Genomic DNA, 19,731 nt, shown 5'->3' with positions numbered 1-19,731 from the left:
GGTCTGAGCAGACATAAGACCATAAACATCCAGGCAAACAAATAACCTTTGACTTCCATTAGTCACAGAAAATAAGATGCTGAAATGCTCAAACATTTGTAGAATCAGACATTTTGCCTGTAGTCACTTCTAAATATGGTATAAAGAGGGGATCCAAAAGAGTGATTTCAGTATTAAGTCCATTTTTCATTCCTAAAACAGTAGAAGTCTTAATGGCAAACCCCTTAAAATTATTTTCATGACACACAGTGAATATTTTGAATATATCAAGTCAAGGTTTCAGTTAAGTATGTTCATAGAGTGTCAAGCTTAGCAATTTATTGGAGAATCTCTACCTAATTTGATATAATTGATGTTAAAGCCTTTTTTCCTAATACACTGTTTGTGCATTCCTTTTAAATGGGGATAAGAAGAAATGGATTTGTAGAAGATATTTTTAATTGATTCCAAAGGGAATAGCTACTGTGGAATCTGCTGATGAGTTCTGTGGGGGTCTAGGCTCCAATCATTCAGTATCTATATTTTTAATGACAAGATGCTGCAGTGTTCAAAGAATGAATTTGAATTGTGAACACAGATAATTAATGTCTGCTCTCTCCTAACATCTTATCAATAACCACCAAGCCTCCAGTTAAGGCAAGGACCTCTGTGTTAGCTTAGAGACTCAAATTGCATAAAAACCCAATGGCAGTAAAGCTGCATTCAAGGTCTTTGAAAGCTTCAGTCAGACACTGCATGTTAAATCCTCGGTTTTCAGTTACAGAGGAGAGATATCAGCACATCACATAGAAAATAATGCATAATTTGCCACCGCTGGTTATTTTGGCATTTTTTCTTCCTCAGTTTTCACATAGGTTGATATCCATTCAAAACTAAATAGTGTTAATCCTTTGGCTACCTCCTTTAGTCATCCTCTGTGTGTGAAGAGTGTCACTGACTGCAGGAGAGCATGTTGTACAACTGAGGGGTGCTCAGAATTAATAATGGCCAGGCTTGTCATTTGTAGTGTGATGTAAGTCTACCTTTGGGTAATAAGAAGCAAGACTCTTGGGATGCTGTTGGTATTGATTCACGGTGTAACAACTGGACAAGATGTTTAACAACGTAACTTTAAAAACCGCAATGTTGCTATGCATCACGTAGCTGCAGCTTTAGTGAATGCTCTGTATTGCATTCTGTAGAGTCATGTCTCCAAACTGTATGCATTTTGCTAGGATGTGAATTTGTAAGTGGAAATGTAGCCTATAGGATATACTAAGTAATCTGTCACTTCTCTTCAAAAATGACAGGGATTTACAAGAAATATTTCTACTAGTTTTGGCTACTACACTCCAAAAACCACCTCTGGACTTTGTGTGGAAGCCCTGAGGAGAGGAACAAAAACAATCAGAGGAACAAAAAATATGAGCTACCAGGAAAGATTGACAGAAGAGGGAATATACAGCCTAAAGCCAGAGAAGTCTGTGGTGCCACACAATAACAACCTCCAGGTGAAAGAGAAAAGGAGACTGAACACGTGCATAAACAACGTTCTAGCGATACACAAACAGGGAAGTGCAACAGATTTCTTGAGGATAATGTTTTTCACTGGAGTATTTAAAGGATAAGACACCTGCCAAGAATGGCAAATATAATCAATGTGGTCTTTGGGCAGGGACAGACTAAATGAAAACTTCACACTGCTTTGTAATGTTACAAATCTACAGCTCTGTGATTGAAAGATGTTATATAAATGTAAGTGGCTTTTGCATTACTGCATTTTCACTGCCACTTACCAGTTAGATAAAATTACTGGAGATACAGACATCACCTGTACATGGAATTTGTGAAAAAAGTCCTATGCACCAGGATCTTGTCTATCACTACAAAGATTTACTGTGGCTAAACAGTATCCAAAAAATCATTGCTTACAAAGTAGGGCAAGATAGTGTGCTGCTACAGCTTGGCAAGGACAGATGGAGAGGCACTCTATCCATGCAGGCATGAGCAGAATAGAAGTGGCTTGATCCAGAAGGCCTGTTCAGACTGTGAGGTCCTGATGAAAAAAGTCCACTTCTTATTTAACTCCTTATCTCCAAAATGTTTCCAAGGCCTCAAGTATTAGTCAGGTAAAGAACAGATAGAGTATGCCTTTAAAGGTTGAACAGATGGACACATCTCTCTGTTTGACAGGAAAATGTATGTGATGCTTGACCTGGCAAAGCCTTTGTGGTGCAGTGGAAGCATTGCACAAAATATCTCAGACACTATCTGAAAAGGATCCCCCAGAAATAATCAATAATTGGGATATGATGCCAAACAAAGCCAACAACAAAATAAGTTTGATAGTTCAAGCTTAGTAAAGAGGCTTTGTTCAGTTGATGACTCTAAAATTAGCTGTCCTAACCTGTGCTATATGACTCTGTCTTGCTGTGTTACTCATGAGAGATGTTCCTTTATTTTTTTCTCTTCAGTGGAACAAGCTGTATGAGGATACACTTGTGACAAAAAATACAGAGCTTGTATTTTCAGAAAGGTATTCTACCCATTAGGGATTTGTTCCTTCCCTCTGTCTCTGATGACAATTTTAACAGGTAATTGGGTACCCTTCTTGCACAGGTAATACTGCAAAATTAGTTCTTACTGACTCAGGCCTAGCAATATGCCTCCAGTCTTACCTTTCAGAATCATATAGTGGAGTTAATTTCAATCTAATCCTATTTTTTTATTAAAAAGAGAGATTTCTGTCCTGTGTTTAACACTTGCAGTGATAGATATCTGCTGATAGTATCAATATCAGTGACGTAATTGCTTAGCATCAGGTGTTGGCACAAACAAGAAAGATATCCCTGTATCCATCAGAATAGACTTTATTCTCTCTCACAAAGAGATCCTTGGGTTAGTACTGGCCAATCTGGTATAACACAGCTCTGATTTCTGTTGGAAATATTAGCTCTAGTCCTAAAAGCTGCATAATTACATTAGTGCTGTTCTGTGCCTGAGGGAACCAGCTCTGCTTCTCTGCTGTGTGACCAGCCGGAGCTCAGCGCTGCTCCAAATGCTGCACCCAAAGTGGCTCAGCAATAACAGCCTCACCCAGAAGAGCTTTTACTCTGGTAAAAATGGTGCCACATTTTGATCCACAAAAGAAGCAGACTGAGTTTCTCAAAGTCCAGATTCTCCAGGTTTCCAAATCTCCCTGTAAATCAGTAGAAACTTTATTATTGTTGAAAATCAGATGCAGTGCCCATATCATGGGGGCATCTGGAATTCTAGTCACACAAGTCTTGCTTACTCACAGCACTGTCCCCGGATATTTTTATAAAATCTACATTCTCAGCAATAAAATATGTGTTGCTATGGGGCATCTGTTTATGTTTTTATGTGAACTGATAATTACCCTGGAGTTCCTTCTGTCTACAAAAATGGTAGAGTTTTACAGTGAGCCTATAAACAATTATCAGTTAAATGTAAGGATAGTCCTGAATTTACATGAGAAAAAACAAATGCATGGGATAAATCAGAGCAAGCATCTATCCAGGTAATTGCAGGTATGAATCATATGTTTTACACATATGACAAAATACAGTTTTGTCCCTTTATAACCTTGTAAGCTCAGCTCTCCTCTGAGCTCAGGACACAGTGCATTCACCGGCCAACTCCCAGACTTCACAGCGAAGTATCCTAGGCTGGGTAGAACTCACACTGTGTTTCTCTGAGCAACAACTGCTAGGCAAGTGATAGAAACGCAACATCATTCAAAACACATAGGTAGATAGGAAGATTTTATATATTTTTATATGTTTTATATGTCTATATGTATAGACAATTCTATTATGACATTCACAGGCCTCAAACACTGCAGAAATACAATATTTACTATGAATAAGACAGGAAAAGGAAAGTAAAATAAACTATGGTTGCACCCAACTCACACAGTGCAAACATTAACCCTGTGAGAGAAAATCTGCAAGAACAGAGAGTCCTTTACAGCCCAGCTTCTTAATTTATGTTTGGTGTTTTGGCCACAAAGACATCTCAGCACTACCATAACCACTGGTACAGATGCTATTGGTTAACTGCCCCCTCACATTCTTTTGGTAAGTCCAGTCATACTCTTTACTATCAAATTTTTCTGCCTCCATTATCTCAGCCCTCAAATGCAGTTACGTGAAAGGTCTCTGAAAATGCTACCAACAGTCTCATAGTTACATGGGGAATTTTTGATCCTGGATTTTTTCTCCTGTGTTGCAGGAGTCTGAGCAAGGATAAAGCCTTTTCTTTAGAGCTGGCTTCCACATCTGCATCAGGATCCTCCCTTTAAAAAAATCAGGATTTACAGTCTACTTATTCTGATTAGAGGTTTCAGTCTGTGTCCAGTTCATTTTTCCTTTAAAAAAGATAGGGTTCATATTTTTTTACAGCTTCCTAACTTTGTTCTGTTCTGTGTCCGATGTAATTGATGACAGATTAATGCCCATCTGTCACAGTTCCACAGTGTTCATTTTTAGTGTAAATATTCTCTGCTTACTCTTCTGGGTGTTACAACCTGAAAAGAACCAAATCCAAATCTGCAATAATAACATTACCAGAATTAGATATCAATGACAAGTCAAGGAAGCATTGCATATGCACATACATATGTGCTTTGTAACACCATGGTCAGACAGAGAAAACTACCAGTGGCTCTTGGATAAGAGTGTAGGCAACAGAAAGAACCACAAAACTGAGGAGCAAGGACCTTGGAAGTACAGGAAGAAAAAGGGGCCAGAGACCCAGCAGACAGACACCTTAAGGGTAGCACAGGTAGAGTATCCTTAAGATTTATCAATACAACAGAAACAAAAGCAATTTTTTGTGTTTATGCTGTACTTCAGAATCAGGTGTGCAGAATCAGGTGTGTGATTATGGCTCAGACCCTATCCTCAACTCCTGTCTTAATGCTGTGGTAGTGGCATGACAGTGTTCAGTACTAGGGTATTACTGTCTTACTGCCATAAACATAACTGTGTTTATGCCTGATTATTCCTGATTATGCATGACTGATCTGATCAATTCCTCTTGGGGCATGACTTAACTCTGCTTGCAGCAATTGGTGGAGGATGTAGACAATCTAGGAAACCAAGCAATACTGAAAATATGACATGAGGACAGAAACATCCTCTATCTTGCTTGCATGATCTAGCTGGAATTCAGTCCCACAGCCCAAGTACCCTACTGAAACATTTGACTTTTCACCTTTACCATTAGGTACTAAGAGTTTTAGGTATCCAAACATCCTATGAAATTAGGAATCAGAACCAGATTCTGTAACATACAAAAATTGTTCTGTAACAGCAAAAATTGAGCCATGGATTGAAATGATTACAAGCTTTGTCTTGTCATCTGTAGGAACTGGGAAAATGAATTCTCAGCTAGAATCATGGATCTCACAATGGGGTCCCAATACACAAACAGAGGATGTTTTCCATGGGTCATTAGAAAATGCACTATGAGTACTCGATGTCTAAGTGTTGATATGAAATGAGAAATTCAGTTACAATACGTTCAAAAGATGAGACACTTGGATATGAAATGAGAAATTCAGTTACAATGCATTCAAAAGATGAGACATTTGGATATCACAGTGTACAGGAGAAGGAACCAGAGGTAGAAGACACTGAAAATAAAACCACAGACAGTAAGGCAAAAAACAAGGATAAAAGAGCACCAACAATGTAAAACAAAGAAGGCGAATATTAAACAAAAGAAGATTAAAAAATAATTAGAATCAAAGACCAGAAGGTGAACTCTGGGAATAGAAACAGGAGGTAGAAAAAAATGAATGCAGACAATGTAGCAGAAAAGGACTGTGAGAAGCAGTAATGCTGAGGTTTCTAGAAAAAGGAACATACCATAACAAAAATGAATAACCAATCCTTGTAAGAGGAAGCAAGAACTAAACCAAAATTAAGGGACGCCCAGGCTACTTTCAAGTTGCGCTGGAAGATAAAAAGCAGAATCAGAGGAGAAATATGATCACATGCTGTGTTACCAGGAAATATGAAAGTCTGAAAACAGTTTTTAAAATACCAACTTAAAAGCATAAGCATAAAAAATAGATATTGCAACAGCTGTGCAAGTGAGGAATAACAACTTGAATAGAAATATGTTATATGACCCAAATTTCATAGAACTTAGTGTAAATCCACAAGAATATCATACACTCTCTTCATTAACAAGAGTATGCAAATTAGTAACATTAAAACATAAAAAAAAGAGATAACAAAACTAGTGATCACCAAATTAATTTCCAAGTCAAGGACAAATTAACAAGTCACTATTGCAGCAGAATTAGATAGTGATCATGTTAGAACAACCGAAAAAGGACAAGGATCCTTAAATAGGAATATCGTACAAGTTGGGTAGGAGCACTGGAGGAATATCCAGGGCTAAACAGTGAAGATCAATTTTTAATTGATCAACCAGCCTCAACAAATTTTAACTGGGCTTTACTTACTCAAAATTGCAAAGTAACCCAAAAGGTAAAACTGTATTAAGGAAGGGAACTTGATAGGTTTGATAGTTCATTTAAGGTGCTGGTAAATTGTTGGTACATTTTTTTCACCCTGCAGAATAAAGATCATATTAAAATCATCAATGGATACACACAAGAAAATAAATTATTGGGTACCAGAGCCAGGGTTTAGTTACTGAGAACATTGGTGGATATTTATAAAGAGGGTTTCACACTAGCCATACATGAAGCATTGAAGCAGGCTGAAGAGACAACTAAGCTCAATAAATCATGTGACCACGAAATTGGAGAATTTTGTAGATATTATGTGAAGAGCTGAAGAAATTTTACAAGAACAATGTGAGAGTCAAAATCCTACCAAGTTAACAAGTGGGGGGGAGGGATGCAAAATTGTTCAAGTGGTAGCCTTTTCTAATCAATGTCTAAAGGGGGTGGGGGGGGCTGTCTAAGAGATTTCACAGGTGAATAGAATCATGGATAAGATTGTAATGGATGCAGCTGTGTATCCAGCAAACAGGGTGAAAATATTAGCCTGGTCCTAAAAGATACTGCAGACAAAAGCATGCAATGGCAAAAAGAAATAGAAAGGAATAAAGAGAGGAAGTAAGTGTTTTATTGTTATTCTCAGACATATGTGAAATTCATGGAGAGAAGCCTACATATTTGAAGCATCCATGGAAAACTGCAAGGTATTTTAAAATTAAATACTTGCATTTTGCACAAAGCAACTTAAGTATTCCTTTGAACACAATATTTTGAGTTATCAGCTGGAACATATTTTGGGTTAAATCCATGCAGACAGTGGATTTAAAAAACAGTTGAGTGTGATGGAAATATAGATGCTTAAGTACTTTATTGAGAATTGTGTGGGTAGTGAGTGGGGCATTAAATAGTATAGACTTCACACTTATCTAATGTATTTGCATTTATCTTTGATGGGCAATGACATTATGAAAGCACCTATATGGGAAAATAGAAGTTTACACATTCTAGGACATTATAAAGTAGGCCCATGCTCTTTCCAACATCTACTTTTCATTCGTTTCAAGTGTTATATACACTGCATATGAACCTATCTGGATTGTTACCTGGCCTGTGTGATGATCTGGTATGCAAACCTTATTACAAAAGAAAATTTTACAAAATTTAAAAAGAGTAAAAATGGAAAAAAAGGTAGCTTCAGTAAGTTCTATTTCAGAAGGCTGCACACCATTACATGAAGCTTTACAACATTATATTTGTGATCAAAAACAGTTTCTGTGCTGTTGTATTGGGAATATTTTATAATAAATATGTGTAAGTTGAAGGCCTTGTGTTTGTCTTAAGAAATACTAAGAAATACTAAGAAATACTAAGAAATGGTAGAGGCCATAAATTCTTTAACTGTGGAGATATACTGATAATGAAAATACTAGAAATCTGTACGTGCAAGCATGTACTAATTTAGTAGAAAGATTCTTTCATTTCCAAGGAACTAATCAAGTAGCTTTAGAAATGTCCAACATTTGTTCTCTTGCTTCGGGAGAATAACAGCAAATATCCATCACCATGAAGGATCACTCAATGCAAAAGTTATCTTTTTCAGTCTGGAAAAAACACTCACTTTATGTACTTTGTCATGTGGTATCTTGGCAGTTAGATCACACTTTGTAATTGAAAACCAAACTTTATCCAAAGATGTTTGGTGCTCTGTGCTCTCAGTCAGATGGCTTCAAGTGCATAATAAAACTTTCACACTTGCCATTGTTGTAATTGAAAATAACACACTGGCTTTAAGCTCATTTAAAACTACTCCAACTGAGCCAATGGATGGAAGAAATTATGAAAAAAACCTTACACCTACATCTATAATGAACTATTCAGTAATAGAATTCCAGCAAAAATAAGGGAACCTTCAATAAATCCAGGAAAATGTTAAAACATGGGCATTAAAATTTGAAACAACAGCAATGTTTTTATAGGATTATATATTTTGCAGTTCTACAGCATCCAAACTACTGCATGTCTTATTTCATCCACTTACTGCATTTTTAGTGATATAGGTTGGGAACCTTCTAGGTATCATTATAACATTAAAACATTGATCAAAAACTTTTGCATATTACAGCAACTTAATTTGCAAATAATTATCAAAAAGTCAGTATCTGGTGAGGCAAGACCAAAGCATTCACAATGCTGTCCAAGCAGCAGGCACACAGCAATAACCAGCCAATGCAGCTTTGAGAGTGCATGGCTTAGGCAGCTGAATCAAAAGACCACAGTTACCTGAATATAACTCTGTAATGGAAGGTGTTTGAAATGTGAGCAGGACCAATGTAGGAGAAAGCAATCCTAACAGTGCAGCAGGGACCCCCAGAAAGCCAGGTACCAGACATCCTTGAATGCAGGGAGAGGAGGGGACTAGAGAGCAGACAGGCATTGCAGTTACCCACTGATACAGATGTGTACCAGTGTAATCAAGCTGCACCTATAACAGGTGCCACACATAGGCTCGCTTTAAGGTGTGTTTATTATAACACTGCCATGAGAGCAACTGGTTGCCCTCACCCTGTATTTCAGAGCCACATATGCCCGCCTACATGGTAAATACGGTCTGAATCAAAACTTGAAACGAACCTGTGTTTGAGTTAACATTTTGTTAATTGAATTGGGCTGGTTTGGCTGGATGCTTTTGAGGAGCAACTGTTAAATTTAGCTGCATGGGAGATGAGTGGCTGGAAAAATTGATTAAAACTCTGGTTTTTGTCCTTCTTCTTTGAAGTCTACAGTTTTTTGTGTCTGTGTAGGTCAAGAATTTGAGTCCTAAGTAAGAATGTTAACCTCAGAAGACTGGTCGCCTCAAGACAAGGACAGATTTGACAGGTTCGGAGGGCGATACAAATGAAAACAGTGATGGTGAGGCCATCAACTTTGGTGCTATTCATTTAAGAGTAATTTGTCATCAGTGTTAGGAACACTGGGTTGATACTTAAGCTTTTAATGTGATTGCAGAGATGTTTTAAAACAACTTCCAATACAAAATGAAGTTGAAGCTTGTGGAGCTCTTCAGCAGAGAAAAATCCCTACTGAGCTGTATAGAAGTATGTTATAAATGAGCATAGAGTGTCTGAGCTGGGACCAAATGTCCATTGCTAGCCAGCTTTACTTTGTGGTGGAATTGATCTTTCTTCTTTCAAAGCTCAGCATTCATAAATTGTTCTGGAAAACCTCAAAGTTATTTGAAAAGGTCTATAGCAATATAAATTTCTCTATGCAAAATGGCTGTTTAACAAGATTGTCTCCTTGAACTTTTCACATGATTGTGACAGCCACTTTCATTAACTAATGGAAGTTTTATAGCGGATTTTCCCCACTACTCCCACATCACTGTTTACTATTATTTTATGGAGAATGCTTTACCAGTTGGGTCTTTGAAAGAAAGAAAAAAGGCATTTGGTGACATTCCCAGACTGCTATGTGGCTTGTTAGCAAGGCTGCCCAAGAGACAGTTTGCAGGAGAACCCCAGCACAAATGTGCTGCAACTAACTGGCCCATGGGAGCTAATTCTACAGTCATTATGGTCACTGCTGAAAAACTCCTTTTGTGTTAACACTGCTTAGATTAAAATTAGGAAGAACAGAAGCTTCATGAGGAGTTGTTCCTCATTAGTCATGGTGCAGACAGCAGAAGGATGGTGTATGTGTGTAGTTAGATTTTACAATAATAGTGATCATTTAAGAGAAAAAGGAAGAGAGAAGTTTAAAGAGTAAGTGGTTTGGAAGGCATCTGAGGCTTCATGAACCCAATATCCATTCTACTGTACCTGAGTGAATTTTGGAACTGATCAGGAACTGACTTTTCTCAACTCACCAGCAGAGAAAGTGTTCACTTGGTATTTTAGGAAATGTCCCTTGCATTCCATCTGGAGAATCCCTGGGTAATTTTATGTTAAATGGCTGCATTCCCTCAGGGCAACAAGTAAAGATGTTTTCAGTTGCCTGGTGAGAAAGAAGAGACTAGAAAAGAAAAAAAAATATCTGGAGAAAGAAGACAGCTAGTCTACAGCTAAGTGTAGACTAGCATTTAGGGAAGAAGAAAAGTGTGAGCAACAGAAGTGAAGGAATGATTTATTTATATTTTATTTTTCCAAGTTATGTGTCTTTGTGAAGTCTCTGTTGCAAAAGACAAACTTCAAGTTTGCCTGATTTGCCATTTTTCATTTTGTGAAGGAAAGACAGTAACATTTCTCCTAGCAACTAAAGATTTTTTTCTCCAACAAGTTACAAATGTGGAAAAAAAAATAATAAATGTTCTGACTTTGAACTTCAGTGGAAAATCTCATTTTTACAGTCAAGCTTCATCTTTCAGACTAGTAAAAAAAGAAAGATATTTACAAATATCTTTTTGGTTTTTATCAAAAAAGTAGTTTTCATTTTCAGTGAAGTTTCAAAACTTGACAGAACCTTGAATATTTTTTTATCAGTCCAAAATAATATTTTGTACATTCTTAAATGTGACACAGTGGAGACTTCTCAACTTTAGAAGATGGGTCATCCTTCTGAACGAGGGTCATCCAAGGTCAATACACAATCCTCAGCACTAACAGTGTGGAGACTATGATTAATAATTTCTATACACAGGATAAAGTCATGAGACTGCATTTTTCTTCCAGATACACTCATTACATTGCACAAAAATTGGTGGGAAAAAAATTAGCCTTGAGACAGGCAGAACATCACATCTCTAATTGAGATGGCTTGTGCTTACTTCAAGATTAAATTTGATATAGTGGTTGTACATTGTTGACTAGGAATTGTTTTGATTCTGGCTGTGTGGTTTCATAGCAGCAACATTCACTTTAATGCATACTGACATCACTGTAATTAAATTGAATTCATAAAACAAAGCTAACTTTAAAAAACTTTTAATTTACTTTTGTTTCTATACAAATGCTAAAATTGAAAAATTTAAGCACATGTAGTCACAGCAGGAGCCAAGGAACTAAATATGTAGTCCTACCTCCAGACCCCTTAAATTGGCTACTGTTGAGGCACATAATTTACATCAAAAGGACAGAATTCCAGCAGAGTATGTCCTCATTCATTACTGTGGCAAGTGAGGAGATGCACAATCAGATTACCATTACACGATGTAAATGCAAAGGATCAGAATAGGACCTCAAAGACATATACTTTGGGCTTCTCAAGAAAAAGATTTCCTAAATGTTATGCAAAATATTATGTGTCATTTAGTCTTCTAAGAGATTTAAAGAAAATGTCTTCTACTTTATACATTTAAGGGAAAAAGTCTTTTCTTCACCACATTGGACAGAACTTTTATCCTTAAACTGTCAAGATGATAAAGGTATCAGCATACATTTAAATTCCTTACCTTGAAAGATGGTAAATGATGTATGCAAAAGAAAACGAGATTGCACAAGAAATTTCTTTACACAGGGATTGTACCATGGAATAAGTTCAATGAAGAAAAAGTAGGTGTGGGTTTTTAAAGCTAAAGTTAATGCATGATGAGGTCAATTTCCAAAGAAATCCAGCCAGCTAGAGGCTTTTTTTTTAATAAGAAAAAGGCACACTTTTTTTTTTCAAATAAAAGACTTTTTTTGCTTTGCTTTTGCTTATATTGACAGACTGTGAAGGTCAAGAAGAGATTGATCCACAGAGGCTAGTAAAAGTTAGAAGTAATTTAATTAGAGTTGTCCAAATCTGAAATATCTTCTAATCCGATTATATACTTATTTCTTGAGGGACAGTGTGTGGGCATCTATATTTGCTATAAAAGATCCTTTTTTGTAATCTAAAAGGATTCATTTATCAACTCTTTTTCAAGAAGCAGAATGAGTCATGAAAATAAAAACCTGAGGAATTTTTCCACTGTTAAAAAATAGAGTATGCTCATATTAGTTTATATTTCAAATTAACTGTATGTATGTGTACTTATCTTTTGCACATTATATCTATACTACATTAAATAGTCTTTTGGAGTCCAGGTGAGTGCAGGCAGAGTTGCTTAGATGTGTTGTGAGGATTTGTTTTCGTGCTGTGCTGCCTGCCTTATGTAGCTGGTGTGATTCATGGTAACAAAGGGCATAGTCTGGGACATTTAGAGATATAATTTTGTCTGACTCAATATAAAATAGACAAAATGCTTTCTGTGAAGAAGAAGGGTGTCATCCATCAAAAATTTTTAATCCCTGCTTTGCCATGGTCATCCTTTGAGGGTTTTAAGGGTACAAAATGTACAGTAACTGTGCATACAAAACCTGAGGTGACTCTTAACAACTGTGAAAGCAAATGAGTCATCATGTGAAGGTGAATATGCTGTAAATGAGAGCAGAGAGGCTGGGAAGCAAACTGGAGCATTGACTGAGGGCAGTGCAGTTGGCATAACAGAGCCCTGAGCTGTACAGAAAGGTCTCAAAATAGCAGTGCTACAGAGAGGTTTCTAAGAATGCATCCCATCCTCAGATAAGCAGAAATTGCAGCACAGGAAAAGAGATTTGCCTGAAAACTCTTCACTAAAAATCTTGAGGTAAAGTACATTTGGGTGTATAGAAATCATAGGAGAGTGAGTCCCTTCCTCTCCCTGTGCCTATTTGTAGAACCAAAACAGAAACAAAGGGGATTTTTTAAAGAGTGAATTACATTTTTAAAATTTCCCCTCCCTTTCTGTTCTTAAGTCCAGAGCCAGAAATAGCAGTGCCAAAATTCTGTGAGAAAGACCACTCTTGCCCTTCTGGGAAATACCATCGTTATCTCCATCAAGTCTGTTGCTGTAAGATTTGGAGATGTTTTGCTGACTGCAGAGATCTGGATGTTCTTCAGATAAGGAATTGAAAGTTTGTCTCATTACCAGATGCAAATCTCCACTCTAAGGTCTATCCATTAACATGTTAGACTGTTGAAGTATATTGAAGTATAACTATCGTACACATTTGGTTGGGTGTCCTTGACATGAGTTTGCAGCACTGCTTTCAAGAGATTTATAAATATGAACGGACTGGTGATGCCAGCCAACATGATTAAGATGCTCCCTAAATCAACGCTACCACTGAGTTGCCCACAAATGGCACAGAAATAGTTTTATTTTGATAAATAAAATGTCAGAGATAAAAAGGCCCGAGTGCTGTGCCTCCTAAGCTTTCACTTTTTTACCTCAGATGAGCAACTGATACAAACAGCAGTTAAGGGCTTACTTTAAGCAAGGACTTAAGTTCCATATGCTCAAGTGCTTTGCCAAGCAGGAATGAGGTTATTCATATAATTAAATATTTGTCCTGCTATTAGACAAAGAATGCAAAATTTATATCCATGCAAATTTATCCACATATAACAGTTTTGCAAATCATAGAATGTGTTGTATTTTTTGAAGCTGTCTGCATCCTGGGAAATGGAGAGTATATTCTCTGTCTCAGTGGTTATTTCACTGCACAACTGAATTTCTTGAGCAGTATTAGGCAGACCATGCATTCCTAATGATAAATATGCCAGCATGATGACAACTGGTTTTACCTTGAACATTTCCCTTGATAGTGATTTTTTTCTAAGCCGATAATAATATGGCTCAGTCTCCCAGAGGGGAATAAAACACTTTCCTAGGAGCCATGTTAGTCCGTGTTGAATGAGGGCTCTAAAAGTAAGAAGTCACACAAATGCTTTCTTAGACAAAAAAAAAAAAAAAAAAAAAAAAGAAAAAATAAAAAAGGCTGGCCTAAAAGAGTTTACACAGCTGTGAGTGATAAAATATAGCAGCCATGGCAACCCACTCTCCAGTATTCTGATAATGCATCAGAAATGAGGCTATTAGAATTATTAATTCACATTAGCGGCTATTAAAATTACTACCTGCAGATTCACAGCCTGAAAATCCTTTTCTATTTCTAAGAGAAGGTTCAATTGCAGAGGGAACCTTTTTGCTAAATAGGTGCACTGTATTGTATGCTAGACATTATGGGAAGTCCAACAGATAATAAAGCTCACATTGAGCTTTATGAAGCTGCTTTGTAATGCAAGCCTAGCAGATGTAATACTTCATTCTTTTAATGATGGCAAAGAACCAATACACCCCTAATAGCAGTAACAATAACTGGACTCTTACTGGTTTCCTGGAAGCTAATACTAGAAATCCAACTTACTGCAGGGTATTTAATTAAATAGCAAGTGACATACAAAATGTTCTACACTGGTCGGTAATAAACAAAGCCAACAGAAACCAGCAGAAAACCTGAGCCAGGCCCATAGAAAGGTTTTGTAGAGATGCTGTGGTGAGACTCAGGGAGTCCTGCAGAGATTTGGCTACATCCTTTCCATCCCCCATTAACTTAACTCAAAATGCAATTGCATGCTGTTTTAAGTAAAAGAAGAAACACTATTACACCAAGGCCACAGCAGGAAATAATCAGGGGGAACAGCAACATGGCAAAGAAAGAATGTTTTATTTATGGAAATGAGCAGAAAAAGTAACACACCAGCTAGAAGCCAAATAGGTACCAGCAAAAATGAAAAACAAGCAAAGAACATGAACTTGGATCACAACCAGTTTTTAGGAATTCACATCACAGTCTATCTCCTTTAAGATCCCATGTACCAAAAATGGTTATGACATCCAGTGTTCTTTTTAAAAACTATCATCCTCAGAAAGAGAAGAGGAAAACAAAAGTGACTGTAAAATGAAATTTAGCACATCCCCACAGGCTAGATACAGAAAATGATGCAGGTGTACACAATGGGGCCTGAGTAGCCTTAACACTAAATGCTATTCTAAATTCTTTTTCCCTGGTCACTACCTAACCCAAGAGCAGCCAGAATTTCTTAGGGATTTATTTTTTCACAAAGCTCCCTCTGTGCCTCCAGACATTTGTTTCTACATATTCAAATTTTACTTCCTGCAAAACTCTATCAATAATATCTGTAGAAGTAGATATTTAGTCATCTGAATTTCCTTTGGAGCTTGGAATGAGGGTCTCAGCAAACAAAGACACTCTTATTTTCAGAAATGGTGGCAAATAATCTTCTAACAAATAAAAAGGTGGTAATATTTAAGGTTATTAATTAGATGACCTAGGGTTTATTTTTTACTGTGGATGTCCAGAGTGACAAACACTGGATGTCCATATCACAGTCTCCCTAATGCTCTTGGGGCTGCGCCTAGAAAAGTTTAGTGCCACCAAAGAACAACAACAAAGGGTGCACTTATAATACTAAGAAGGTGGAAGTAGAAACTGGGCTTAGACCAGTTTGGAATGTAAAGTCAAAGAAATTAGGCATGTCAGAAAATGTTATTGATGGTCCTTACAAGAGATGACCAAGTAACAAAAGTATTTGTCAATGACCTTAACTGTAAAATTTCCAAGAGCTACAGTTCTGCGGTGTCAGTACCCTGCCCTTTTCCCATTTCTCCTCAGGCATTCAGACAAACATTGCTGGATATGGTATTACTCACACAAATAACAGCATCCCTGCACAACCAAAGGGCTTCATGCATGAAGAAAAGTATTTGTTATTTCTTTTCTCCTACTTGCTGTTCATCAGCTCAAGTTCATGTCAGCAGGATGACTCACATGCTTCTGTTTAGCACGTGTTTAATGCTCAGCTGAGTGGGGCAGAGCCCACTCTGGCTGCAGAGCCCAGTTTCAGCAGGGATGGGAGAGTAGAGCAGCTCGTGCCCCACGGACCAGCGCACTGGTGCCACCACGCCAGCAATTACTGAGCACTGCTTTGTGCCATGGGGAGTGCTCGCCCAGGACCCCGCAGATACAGCCACCCTTCCTAAGGTCACAGAACTGTTAGGGAAGTATTTTTGCCTCAGAACTTGCTGACTTGTGAAAAATGAAAGTTTCAGCAGAAGTGGATTTGTTTTCACAACAAGTTTTGGTTTGTTTCCCAAATTAATGCTGGAAAAAAAAAAAAAGATTAAAATCTTAAAATCTTCTAAAAGGTGAAATAAGATTTCTCTACACAGTTTCTGTACAATGGACTAATGAGCAGTTATTTTTCCCTGGATCAAAACGAGATTTTTAGAAAACATTTGAAGTAAGAAACAAACAAAACTTTGGAGGGAATAGCTGGAGGGATCATGTGAATCAGAACAGGCACTAGAAAACAATACAGAGTAGAGTAGGCAAAAATCATAAAGTGTTTTTTCAACTTTTTCATCCTTTTTCAGCTTTTCACCTCACAAGGTGAAGACCCCAAAAAATTGGCTGAAGTAGGCAGAGGAAGTAGTGGATATGATAAAACACTTCCTTTTTTTAAATTCTTGCGCACCATAAGTACATTTGCAGAGATTTGCAGTATGACATAATAAGTCCCTAAAAATACACCAGAGTACATACCCCAGAAAGCAGTCCAGTATTGGAAGAAGAGGAAAAGTTGAAGTATCCAAGTACATTATTATTATTCCTTACAAAAGTGTCCACAGTTTAGAGAAAGAGTCAGGTTTATAACAAAATTTAGTTGGATGCTTGCTGAAGGATACATGACGAAATTCTCCAGTGGGTCAAGGGGGATGGACTCCAGGAATGCCCAGGTCACTCCAGGCATAACTCCTGGGAGGTACTCCCCATGTCCCACACATCACTGCTTCAGAGTGGCTCTGCAGAGGGAGCAGACGCACAGCAAAAGGGGCTTTCCCCATTAAACTATTTCTGCTAATTATGGCATCTGACAAAAGCAGATTAAAATCATTTGCTTCTTTGTTCTTTAACATTTTCTGTGTGTTTTCCTTCAGATCATCATCTTTTACATCACCACAAAGAAGTAGCTTTCATACATTGCACATTGACTAAATGACTGCTGCTACTTGTAGTCAATTTGATTTTAAATAAATCTCACATTAAAATCTAAATAAGGGATGATTTCAGTTTTTACTTGGAAGATGGAAGGAAGAGCAATGTGGGACTGTACCAGCTGCAGCTTTAGAGCTTTATTTGGAAGGCTACAAGGACACACTTTATTTCCTTAAGGATCTCAAAGGCCTGAACTAATTAGTACTTATTAGAAAACAAATTAGAAATGCATTTTATTTCTCCATATGGTGAAAGATGGAGCTACAGTAAAGGAGTGGGATATCATAAGAGCTGAGATATTGATTTACAATGCATAATTTATTTGAATAATTTTGCCTTTTCTTTTATGTCTATTAAGAGGTAACAACTTCCTTCAATGTAACCACTGTTTTGAGTTATTTGTCAAATAATTTTTGGTATGTAACTCATCTGTGAACAATTAATTGCATATCTTTGATAATTGCAATTCAATATTATAGTGGCAAAATAGTTTATATGCAGGTTACCCTAAATTTTTATTTTTTTAATAACATAGATACCACTATGCCCCTTTTTATGTGAGTGTACTTGATTTTACTTTTTTCATTTTTGTCATCATAAATTCTTCAAAATTAACTTAAAACTGCTTGAACTAGAATTCCTGTGGAAAAGAAAACAGGTACTACCAGAATTAAATAGAATTCACAGAAGTTCAGACCTTTTTCTCACTGTTTTATGAATGTTTCTCCCAAGATGTACTTCATGTATGTAGAAGGTAAACATGGTCAGTGAGTAAACACAGTTATAGAAATCCAATTTTTAAACATTAATGAATACTCAGAGACAAAGTAGAGCTGATCTCAGTAACTGCTGTCCGAGACACCTTATGGCAGCCCTGTCATAACCTCATAACCAATTCATTATTTCTATTTGTAAAAGACAGGCATTTCCAGTATTTGAGGTTGGAAGGAACAACTTGCTGTTCATTATGCTTTGAGTACACTAGAAATGGGAACCCTGGTCACTTTGCTGATCACTGTGTTGATCTCCTCCTGACACTGTTCAGCACCAGAGGTGCACTAACGCCTGCAGAATGCTACCACAGAGATGGCTCCTATCCTGTGCTCTTGGAGGTCAGAGCATCTCAAATTCACAGCTCTTACCTCTCTTTCCTGAGTAGGACATCAGCATAAAGCCATGGTTTTATGCTCACCTCTAGCTCTGGGACTAGTTCAAATATGAAAGGATGGTGTTTTCCCCATGCCCAAAGTTCAAGTCTTTAATTTCTGAGTAGACTGCTATTCAACAGGTTGCCACCCACATTTGTTGTGAACATCATGTGGTGTGGATGTCAGTATTGCCAGTGTGTGAGGTGTGCTTTCAACCCACCTACAAAACAGGGTTCATTAGGGAAGAATGAGCAGAAATGCCAGATTTGTTCATCCCAAAGTAATTCTCATATTTTTCTGCTCCAGGCAATTTCAAAAGAGAAAATTATGCACAGATAGAAGTAATTATGTCTATATGCATGCTGACCACGTAATTGCAAGAACAATGATTCCAAATATTCCTTTTAATTCCCCCTACACCTGCCTCTCTCTAAATTGTCATCTTTAGATCCCAGTTTATGGAGGGCACCTGCAGCCTGGTCCCATCAGTAAGACATCTATATCCTTTGGAAACAACCCCATACCCTTCACACTACTAAATGTTCCAATAAAAGGCATTTTATATACCTACTATTAGAATAAAGTACAAAAAGCATCTATGTAAGCACTAAAATTTGGAGGAATTGATTTTATCCCTGGATTAAATGTTTTTTTCAATATTCGTAGATTCCAGCCAGACATAATTTATTTTACTCCAGTGAGAGGAAAAGGATAGGAGATCTGTTATCTTCCTTAAAATGTTTTTTGGCTAGAAATTGCTTCTAATTTGTATGATACGTTTCTCCATCAATGTTATAGAACCACATGCTTAATTTATACAAACTGTAAGTATGCATGGATCATATATAGATTTTCAAATTATGAAAGTCTTGTTTTTCTCTGTTTATTTCCTTTCTTGACAGGACTGAGCTCACCTTTCAACCACCTCTTTAACAACAGTTTGCTAATCTCTATGTAGTTTATAAAGTCTTTTCTCTCTTCAAAAATGTTTTCTTCAGCATGTTCCACACTCTGAACTATATTTCAAAGTACCACTTTAATCCTTTTTATCTTTCTGATAACTTAGGGGGTTGGTCATTACTTGGTTATTCTGGTCACATTTAACTGTTCTTCACTGAAATCTCAATAGAGAAAGAATGCTTTAGGCAAAATGAACTCTGAACTTTTGTGTCATCAAAATCTTAATGTAAGTATATTGAATACACCCTGCACAGCTAAGCCTAAAATCATAAGAAACATATCACATCATAAAAATTGCACCAACGCAAAAGTGGATCATTTTGTGAAAAACAAATTTCATTTC

At 37.0% G+C, this 19,731-nt stretch overlaps 1 long non-coding RNA gene across 1 annotated transcript; it reads right to left on the bottom strand.

Moving 5' to 3' along the window:
• Nucleotides 1-4,307: 4,307 nt before the first annotated feature.
• Nucleotides 4,308-6,851, bottom strand: LOC137484283 (uncharacterized). The gene is made up of 3 exons (XR_011004820.1): nt 6,721-6,851; nt 5,874-5,960; nt 4,308-4,528 (listed from the first exon to the last, which is right to left on the bottom strand). It is a non-coding gene; the product is annotated as an uncharacterized lncRNA (long non-coding RNA).
• Nucleotides 6,852-19,731: the final 12,880 nt, after the last annotated feature.

Source organism: Anomalospiza imberbis, chromosome 1 (genome assembly GCF_031753505.1).
Source record: "Anomalospiza imberbis isolate Cuckoo-Finch-1a 21T00152 chromosome 1, ASM3175350v1, whole genome shotgun sequence".
In the NCBI taxonomy this organism is placed as follows: domain Eukaryota; kingdom Metazoa; phylum Chordata; class Aves; order Passeriformes; family Viduidae; genus Anomalospiza; species Anomalospiza imberbis.
The sequence above is the reverse complement of the archived record's forward strand: the minus strand, read 5'-3'. Positions and strand labels throughout refer to the sequence as shown.